Genomic DNA, 10,294 nt, shown 5'->3' with positions numbered 1-10,294 from the left:
TCTACGGGGGACAGGATGAATCAGCAGCATCTGAACGCTGCAGCAAAAAGTCAGGGGAAAGAGCTGAGACCTTCAAAGTGTCACTTTAAAAAAAGACAACCTGTCTGTTTGACAAGCGAAGATTACTTACCTGCAACTTTAAAAGTGTCAGCGCGCAGTAAGTGTGTCATCCCTCTGCCCAAGGAAAACTCAGTTTGCCTTTATATGTAGCCTTTTACATCTGAATCCCCACAGCAAAAAAGAGGAACTCTTTCCCTGACACCTAAGTCGTGATGACATGCCAATTTACAACTCCCCATGAGAGAAATTAGAAAGGGTGAAGCTTACGAGCTGTCATCTTTAGAGAGGAATATGGGCTGATCAAACGTTAAATGTGCCAAAACTAGAGTCTAGAAGTAGCTTCCCATTAACTTCTACACCTATTATAAGCTAACATATTGACATAATTGCTTCAAACACAAGACTGATTGAATCATTCCCTAATATTTCCAATTTTCTTTTAACTTAGAGGCTACTTACAGGTTCCAAGAGGGTTGAATTCAGGCATTAATAGCACTTCAGCTTATAATTTTGGGGGACTAGATTTGTGGCAGAAAGGTTTTTATAGTTGTATCTTTATAAAACACCTCGATAAACCTTTAAGGAATAGTAGCATATTATTTGCAAAAATAATGGTGAATTGTCACCTTAGTCTTGTTACCTTAATGCCTGTGTGATCATACAATCATGCAGATGTACAGAAACCCACAAGACTAAAGAAATTTAGATACAACCCTATTCTCCACAGTCCTGGCCTGTGGTTTAAGGAAAGGCACCAGCATTGTGCTTTGTAAACGCTAATGCATTTTATTTTATTTCTTTATTTTATTTTTATGGTTGTGTAGACTGGAGAATATCTATGAACTGGAAAGAGCTTCAGTGTTATAAACATTAACTTTATCACGAAAATAAAAATAAACTGTATTTTTTCCATGAAATTAAATGATCAGCTTAGAGCAGTTCTCTATAATCGCATTAACACAGGATTTTAAATTGAATTCAATAAATTTTACGTATTTTATTCTTAGTGTTATAGGGCCAAATCACACCAGCAGGCATTTGTCTTTATGTTGTAAGGTGAGGACCCTACGATACAGAGAAAACTCCAACAATTTCCATAAACTTCCCGACACTATCATTTTCCTGTATTAGCAGTGGTTGCCTCCAGAGAAAGTTCAGCAGCTGTCATTGCATCAAACAGGGTTCACTCGCAAGGAAATTGCTGCCAAGGAAATTGCACCTGAAATAACTGTTTACCAGATGATCAAAAACTTCAAGGAGAGTGGTCCAACTGCAGTTAAGAAGGCCTCATGCTGTCCTAGAGTGTCCAGCAAGTGCTGGGATCGTCTCCTCCTGGAGTCAGCAGGTGTGAGTCCATCTCCACACACTCTGAGGCACTGAATTTCTGGAGAAGCGCTTACTATCGAGAAGGCAACAAAGAAGCCACTTCTCTCCAAGGGAGAGGCAGGGACAGACAGCAGATGATTTGTTCAAAGTTATTTTCTCTGATGGAGCATAATCAAGGGTCCAAAGGAGATCTGTGCCATGTCAACAGTGAAGCATCCCAAGACTACGTGTGGGGTTTCTACTTATCCATGGGAATGGCCTCTCATAATTCTCCCACAAATCTCTGCCATGAATAAAAAATAGCATAAAAACATCCTCCAGGACCAATTTAGTGACAATAATATGCTCTTATACCGTCTGTGCTCCTCGGTATTGTCTCTAGTGTGAATCTTAGTGTCTGTTGTGTCTTATTTTGGCTTTTATTTCCTGTCTGTCTGATTTTATATGTCTCATTCCCAACCCTTTTCTTATTATATTGTGTTATTGTCCTGCCTTTCCTTGTCTATGTCAAAGCATCTGTATAGCTACCTGACTTTCTTGATTTTTTACAGTCTGCTTTTTCTTTCATGGTTTTCTCTGCTGTCATGCTTTGGTTTTGCCTTCCTCTTTGTCTGATTGATCGGTTGAACTCCTTTCACTCTTGTGTCTCCTCCCCAGTCAGTATATATGGCCCTGTCCGTATCATCTGTGTTTCTCCTCTGCTGTCATCGGTTTTTCTTGGCGCCCTGGGATGATTTGGATTTTTCTGTTTGTTCCCTTTTCTGATTTTGTTGTTGGAATACATGCAATGAACTAAATAAAAGGTTCACTTTTTATTTTTGCCTGCTGGATTTGGGAGCTTTTATCTGTAGACACTCTGACAACTAAAACGCCAATAAACAGCCATCACACCATTGACCTCCTGCGTGGTTTATAACTGACCTCCTGTAGTCACCACAGATATGCACTGGCATAGTTTTCCTCTCACAGTGTGGGATTATTACCTCCATTAAGGGTCGGCTCACTCTACGACTTTACTCCCTAAATACAGCGGCTCAGATAATCTGATAATCTGGCTTATTTAAAGACTCTTTTTTTAAGACATTTCTTGTCACATAAGACCTTTAGCTTAGCAAAGTAGATGCTCTACAAGAAATCACAGAAATTGTGACTTTTAAAATGAAAACATGCATGAAAAGGGAATTTATCCCTTTTTGGAAAGTGAGTTATGTCATAAAAGCAGCTTGAATATATAGTGAAGGAGTGTTTACCAATGGCCAGAGACAAAAGGTGCTATTCCTACAGCTACAGCTCAAAAGGGACAGACTGCCATTATGGTATAAGTTGGAAATAGTTTGACGTAGAGGAAGATTCTTCCAGAACAAGTCATTTTGGTGAGTTTAGCAGTTAAATATGCCGGACAGCATGGAAACTGTCACCTTACAGCAAGAGGGTCCTGGGTTTTAATCTCCCACCTGGCTGGAGCCTTTCCATGTGGCATTTGCATGTTGTCCCTGTGCCTGAGGTTTCTTTCCCCCAGAATACTCAAAGACATGCATGCTAGTTGGTGACTTTGAGTGTGAATGGTTGTCTGTCTCTCTCTGTTGGCTCTGTGATGGACTGGCGACCGATGTAGGGTGTGTTAGATTTGTGCTAGACAGGCCCAACAGGGTGTACCCCGCCTCTTGCCCTGTGACAGCTGGGATAGAGTCCAACTCCAACCCTCAATTGGAAGGATGGAGGGAAGGAAGGAAATACTTCCACGTCTGTTAAACATAAGGCAGTTGAACATTGGTGCCAAAAAAGGCTGGCTTGGAGCCAGATGTTTTTCACTGTGGTTAAAATATAGTATAGACTGGAGCAGACCAAAAAGCCTAATCGTAATGAGTTATAGTATTCAAAGACGCCCACACATACGCAGCTGCCAGGCTTACCGAGACTGAATCTTTCCCATTTATTAACTATTGGACTTTTCCTTTCATTAGGATGGATTCAAAACATTTCCGGGTGGCAGAGAAAAGAAGGAATAAAACAGCTGGAGTCTAATAGTTTGTTGTTGTTGTTTTTTTTTAAGTAATGTGCCTGTTTTTGCCAGAAATGCCAGCAGCAGAACATAAAAAATAAGCCTATTTTAACAAGATACAAGTGAAACAGAGCATATGCAAGCCAAAAAGTGCAGGGGGGCTTATTAGAACACCTATAATGATCTATGATGCTGCAGAATGGAGCATAAATCAGAAGACACATCACATTACAGACAATTACAAATTAAGCTGGGTAATGGAGTGTGAGAATAAACTGTGAAAAAATGCATTGGATTTCACCGTGCAGACAGAACTATTGACAACAGCAGTGGAGGGAAATCCTGCTGTGAGCCTGAAATGTTTGCCTCTGAGCCTCCTGCCTTTTCTCTAGATTAAAAAAGAACAGCACTGGATATAAAGGATGGAGTGTGATTACTCAGTTTTTAATAAAAGTTGTAAAACATTTGGTGCATTTGTCTTTTCCCTACATAAACTGAATGTTTGTCACATAAGGCTCTTCTTATTTTTATTCATCAGGTAGAAACGAGGTACGTCTAGTCTGTTTCTATAGGTGTCAGAGGTGTTTCAGACTCTACACACTTGACTCTTCCACGTACTTCCAGTTGAGATTGTTTTGCATGTGTGTTTCTTTTTTTTTTTTACTTGCTTGCAGCTCCATCCTGCTTTTAATGACTTCACTGACAAAATGAGACAGCCGCTAACAATAGTCCCATTTTCTATTCTCCACAATGAGCGGAGGCGATGCATGATGTCATCTAGAAAACAAAATGAAACAGACATCTTTGTACAAAAAAACAGCCTCGCTGCTGTCCCTGGTTAATATGATGGGTTACGTAAGGGTTAAAACATATCACTGGAAGCAAATCTTGATGAATAAAAGGAGACTAATTAAAACATGTAGATAGAAAAAGGAAGGGTTTTTTTTCCCTCTCTCTCTGTCACTCTCTGGCAGGTTTCCTTCCCAGTGCAGCTGTGTTGTAGGCCATGTGAGGAAGCAGAGAGGGATGAGAAAATACTCTCTGCATTCTGGAGACATCCTAAAGACACAGACGGTGACAGTTTAGTCTTCATTAAGTCTTCTTTCAGCCGGAGGCAATTCTGAGTAAATATCTGCTGCTCAACAATATTGTTTCTCAGCAACCTTTTGCAGCATGCATGCATGCAGCCTGAGGTGCCGAGCTTTTGAATGGGGACTGAAATACAGACGGATGACAGGGTGCATTCAGACTGAGGGAGAGAGATGATGGGTAATGATTTTTTGCAAGGTGAGGAGGATGACAGCAGACACCGACGGTCACCAGACTTCTCTTGACTTTGTCAGCTTGAAAGGACACGCTGTCATCATTTTTTGTGTCACTGTGCATGCATGTGGAAATGCGGTGGCATGGAAAAGAGCTGTTATTTCACATTTGCATCTAATTGCGCAATTTTAATTCAAGTGGTTTTCGTTCGTGTGTGGTTTTACAAGAGTTGAGCATGCAAGTACAGACAAACCTCCCAAGATGGAACCTTTTGTTGCTTTAACAAACCGTGAAACAGAAACAGGCGTATCAACCTGGGAGGGTTTGGCTATGGAGGACCAAAAGGTCCTGGAAGCAGTAATGAAGCATTCCTTTCATTGTTAAATAGCTATTAATAAGTAAATGTAGCATGCAAATCAATTTGTTAAAATATTAATTAAACCCTAAATTTATAAACAAATTAAGGCGACACTTGATCCCATCACAGCATAAAGCCAAGTCAGTTAAACTTCATGGATGTTAATCTACTCAGCTAGGAAACATAAACCACTGCCAATCCACTTCGCTTCCTTTGTGGCAGATGAAAGTGACAACAGGTGCAGTGGAGAGGTAACACATAAAACACCCCCCCCCCCCCCCCCCCCCCCAAAAAAAAAAAAAAAAAAAAGGAATGGTGAGGGACCAAGCTGATTAGACATAAGGACATAGGAGTAATTTTGGAAAAAGTGGGTTTTATTTACTCCCCAGAATGCAAAAATATATTACACAAAAGTCAAATAATAATGGAAGGCTCTTAAAATAGACCAAATGACTGCAGGTTAACACAACAAAATACTAATAAGCACACAAGAGACAATGGAGGCTTAAATACCACCTGAATAAATCAGTCTGACGCACTCGGGGCGCACAAATCTGCATGAAGGGCAAGTTTTACACTAAAACTTTGATGTTTTACCGTGTTTTTATTAGAATGTGATGCCATTAGGCTGTTATGCTGTTGCTGTGATATTGTGGGGTATCATACTGAAAAAATAAAAAGAGTTTTATTATTATATTATTCAATATGGTTTCTTGAAATTTTTTGAAGGTCAGTTTTGACCTTGGGTGTTAACAGTGAAGGTCAATAAAGTGAGGGAAGATACAATAAAAATATTTAAAATAACATAAAATAAATTACTTAATTCCCCAATTACATTAAAAATCTATTTTTTTTCTTTCATGATGCCAGCAGAACTCACATGGAGCTCCCAGCAGTGGTTGGACAAGAGAAAGAAATGAACCAAAGATTTCTCTAATTTCTCAAAGCTAACTGTCCTTTATATATTTGTGTCTCCAGTGTATATGAAACTAAAATAACTCAAATGTGTAAAAGTGTTGATGCACCTACTTTATAGTAACACTTAAATATATGGTTTAGGAGGAGTTAGCCAAATGCCATTCCTCTTTTCTTATCCCTACTGACTGATTTGTCTCTAGTTTTGCTTTTTGCCACTGTTCTCCTCACTCCTGGCATCATGAGATGGCACCTGCACTCCATTAAGGTTGCAAACGTAGTGCAGCTACTCCAGGATGGCACATCCATACGTGCTGTGGCAAGAACCAGTAAGGACTGGTGTCTGCTCCTTTGAATAAGGAGGAGAACTGCCAGAGGCCTGCAAAATTACCTCTGTCGGGCTATTGAAGTGCATGTGTGTGACTTCATGAGCATGCAGCTTGATTGGCATTCACCCAACAAAACCACAGCTGCCAGGTCCACCACTGGCATCCTGCTCTCTTAATGGATGAGAGCAGTTTCAGACCTGAGCACATGTGACACACATGAAAGAGCCCAGAGATGTCTGGTAATTGTTATGCTGCCTGCAACAGCAGGCATTTGCCTCCAATCCTTGGAGAATTTGTTCTAGGTGAGAGAATCCTTGGAGGGATGCACAGACCTCTACTTACTCGTCAACAGAAACCTGACTGTTAGGCACTGTTAGGTACCAGGATCAGAACTTATGCTGGTGCAGTGGGCCCTGGGTTCCTCCTGGTGCAGGGCAATGTGGTTAGAGCACCTAGGCAGTCCGTGGATGACAAAGGCATTTGTCACCTGAATTCAACTTAGACCCTCAGAGACGTTATGAATCAGTGCAATTGAGCTAGGTGACGCTCTGATCCAGTCCTGGGATGTGGGGGCCATAGACACTTACAAGCACTCAGTTTTTAACTCTTTTGGTGTGATTTTAAATCCAGCCCACAAAGGGTTTTCTCTCAGTGCTGTTACATTATCTCAGAGTATCTCAGCAAAGAGTTTCAATCTAAATGCTTCATTCATCAAGCTCCAATGTGTTTAAATCTTTCCTTCATTTTTTTTAAATATAATTTTATTTCATTTCATTTCTTTGGCTGACTGCCCCAGCAGTAATGTTCCAGTTTGTGAACATGCTCTGAAGAGGCTACTTCAAGTAATTATGAAACAGCTGGCGTTTAGAGACTGCTGATGGTATTACCTAGACAGTCAACTGGGATGCTGCCGAGAGTTTAGTTTAATCCCCACCGGCCAATCCTGTGATAGCATTCCCTCTCACATGACATGCCAGGAGATAGCCCATCAGAGATGTAGTTACACTCTCCTCAGGTCGGTTTTTGAGAATTTCTTGCAGAGCAGGTGCCTCTCCTGAGTGCTGACTCAAACCATTGAGCTGAGACTCATCAAAAAAGAAAATGAGCCATAAAACACCTGAAAGAGAAAATGCCTGAGGAAATGGTAACTGTCTTTCCTGCAAGATTCACATTTATGTTTTGTCAAATTAAAGTCCAAAAGTATAACACAAGACAACTCAACACACCTACAAGATAGCGTTGTTATACGGTTTACTATGTTCCTTTAAAACTAGAGCTGTTGTGCGGTGATTTAGAGCCACATACAGACACATGTATGCCTGTATGTGCAAATGTTGTTGGGGAAGGGAGGGGTAAATGTGTGGATGTATGCTGTAAAGGGTGGGTAGAAGGAAAAGAGAGAGGGGGAGGTCAGAGGGAGGCTGGGGAGGGGGTTTCATGAGCAATAATGCTTTATGCAAATTTTCTTTTTTCTCAGAGTCTCCTTCACTTTATCCTTTCTTTTTATTTTACATTTATTTTCCCTTTCTCCCTCTCCTCTTCCTCTTGCTTTTTCTTTCTCTCGTTTCTTTTTAAATGTCCTCTCCCCCCAACTCCTTTGGCTTGCAAGCTCATGGAAAGGCAAAGAATGCATTTTATATTATACTAAACCATGAAGCAGTCTGGAATGAGCTGTTAGGATCTAACGAGCCATTATTGTGAAATATATCACAAAAACAATCAGCTGAGGCACCGCACCTAAAGCTGGCAGTATGCGGAGATGAGGAAGCTGATTATCACATCTGCTCCACTTGCCTTTTTTCTTCCTCACCTACTTTTCCTTTTCGACTTTCTCCACGCAAGGCTCGATGCACACTGTCTTTTTCCACAGTTTCTCTCTCCTCTTTGAGTCTCGTCTCGAGAGCATTGAGAGATAGAGCAAGTAGCCTTCTCTCCTCTTCAGCTCGTTGTCCTTTTGAGGAAGGAGGTCCAAGAACTCCACGAGTTTTAATACTAACCTTCTGTTTTCCTGTGGATCTACTTGGAGCTGACTCACCTCCTGTCTCTGTCTATCTTCCAGGAGGCTCGTGTGCACCTGTAGAAATTTGCTGGCCTCCTTATAACAGTCTTCATCTCCTTGATGGCAGAGCAGAGGGCATTTCTCAGTGTTTGTACAGCTTTTATGCTGCTTTTTCACTGCTGCCAGTCAGTATTGGTTTGGGCCAAAAAAGGCATGACAAAACTGTACTGGCACAAAAACCTGAAAGTTAAAAGTGTGCGTGTACTTTTCTGCCTAAAAACATCCAATCCTATCTTAACACTAGATATAGAAACTGGTGTATTCTAAAAACAGAACTCTCCGGAGAGATGCTCAACAAGGAACAAGAACTCAGATTTGTACATATTTAATTAAAAAAGAGAGAGAGAAAAACAAACATCCAGCTCTATTAGCTTTTAATTAAGTTTCATTTGAATTTGTTTGAGGTTAAGTTACAGAAAGTTATTAAAGTTGTGACACCCACTTTTTTAAACTGAAATTCAGCATCTTAAAATGAAATGAAGTTCTGAAAACAACGCTGAATAAAGTTTGGCTCATTAAATCTCTTTCCGGGCTTCTTCGCTTGAATCTTTTGTCCATGTAAAGTCCATGAAGATTTAAGAGAAGCTGTAGTGAGAGGGGCACTCGAGTTGTTTTGTGTTGTATAGGTAGAAGCACTCACTGGTCATTTCATTAGGCACACCTGTTCATTAACTTGGAGAACGGCCAGACTGTTTTGAGCTGGCAGTTCGAGGCAGCAGTAACTCAAATAACTACGAGATATCCAGGCGATCGTGAATGTCTGGATACACAGCACTTCAAAGCAGATGGATTACAGCAGCACTGATAGAAGACTGGAAAATGTTGTCTGGTTTGATGAGTCTCAAGCTATTCAGATGGTAGGGTCAAAATCCACCGTGCTATGTATCAGTACTTCAGACTGGTGGTGGCAGTGTGAGGATGTCTTAGAGATTATCTTTGGCACACTTTGGGCCCCTTCAGTTGCTGACTGTGTTCATGCCTTTACGACCACAGTGTGCCCATTTTCTATTGGCTCCTTCCAGCATGTTACTGTACTCAAATGGCCTCAAAGGTCACCACATCTTAATCCAACTGAGCACCTTTGGGATGTGGCAAAAAAAGGAGATTTGTATCATGGATTAAAACACCTGAAGAATATTTCCAGCACCTTCTTGAAGAATTAAGGCCGTACTGAAGGCAAGAGGAGGTCCTAGACAGCACTAGCAAGGTGTAACTAATGAAGTGGCTGTTGAGTGTATTTCTAATTTGCAATACTTGAGTGTCCGATGTGGTTGGATACATGCACGTGAGTGTGAATGTCATAAGCATTCTTACAGTGCTTCTGTAAAGATTGTGATCAAAGACTTCATATTTGCAGTGCTTTAACTCAATTACAGAAGTCAAAGCACAAAAATCATTTCTTCTCATGTGGAGTCCATAAAACACAAACTAGAATGTAGCCATTCACTGCAGTGAACTGTTCAGAGCCTTTGTTGCCTCTTAACAAATAGAAAATTGTTTTTAGTGTGTAAGTGGAAAACATTATAGCCCGTAGAGCAATTCTTTTATTTGAAAACAACTAGTGTATTAATGCATGTTTGTATTGCACAATGAGTTATAATGCTTTGTTACTATTTCCAGCTATTTGGTCCCCCATATTCGGCTGGCTGTTAATGGAAAGGTGGCAGCAGAATTCACTGAATCTATTGATCACTGTGCAGCAGCATAACTACGCTTTTGTCTGCATGTGTGTGGGTGAGAGTTTACCAGTCTGAACCACAAATATATGTCCAGTGTTTCCTTGGGTAGGTAAAAAGACACACACACACACACACACACACACACACACACACACAAAGAAGACTGTATGGCTCTGCACACATCAATGTGCAGGCTGATAAGTGTATAAAGAATTTTTAAAAAGCTTTGAACTGGTCAGGTGCTGGAAGCAGGAGTGAGAGGAGTCTGTGGTCTTCCATCAGACTTCTCAGGGTTGACCGGTC

The sequence above is a fragment of the Neolamprologus brichardi genome, chromosome 16 (genome assembly GCF_056152115.1).
Source record: "Neolamprologus brichardi isolate AB-2024 chromosome 16, ASM5615211v1, whole genome shotgun sequence".
Lineage (NCBI taxonomy): Eukaryota > Metazoa > Chordata > Actinopteri > Cichliformes > Cichlidae > Neolamprologus > Neolamprologus brichardi.
The sequence above is the reverse complement of the archived record's forward strand: the minus strand, read 5'-3'. Positions refer to the sequence as shown.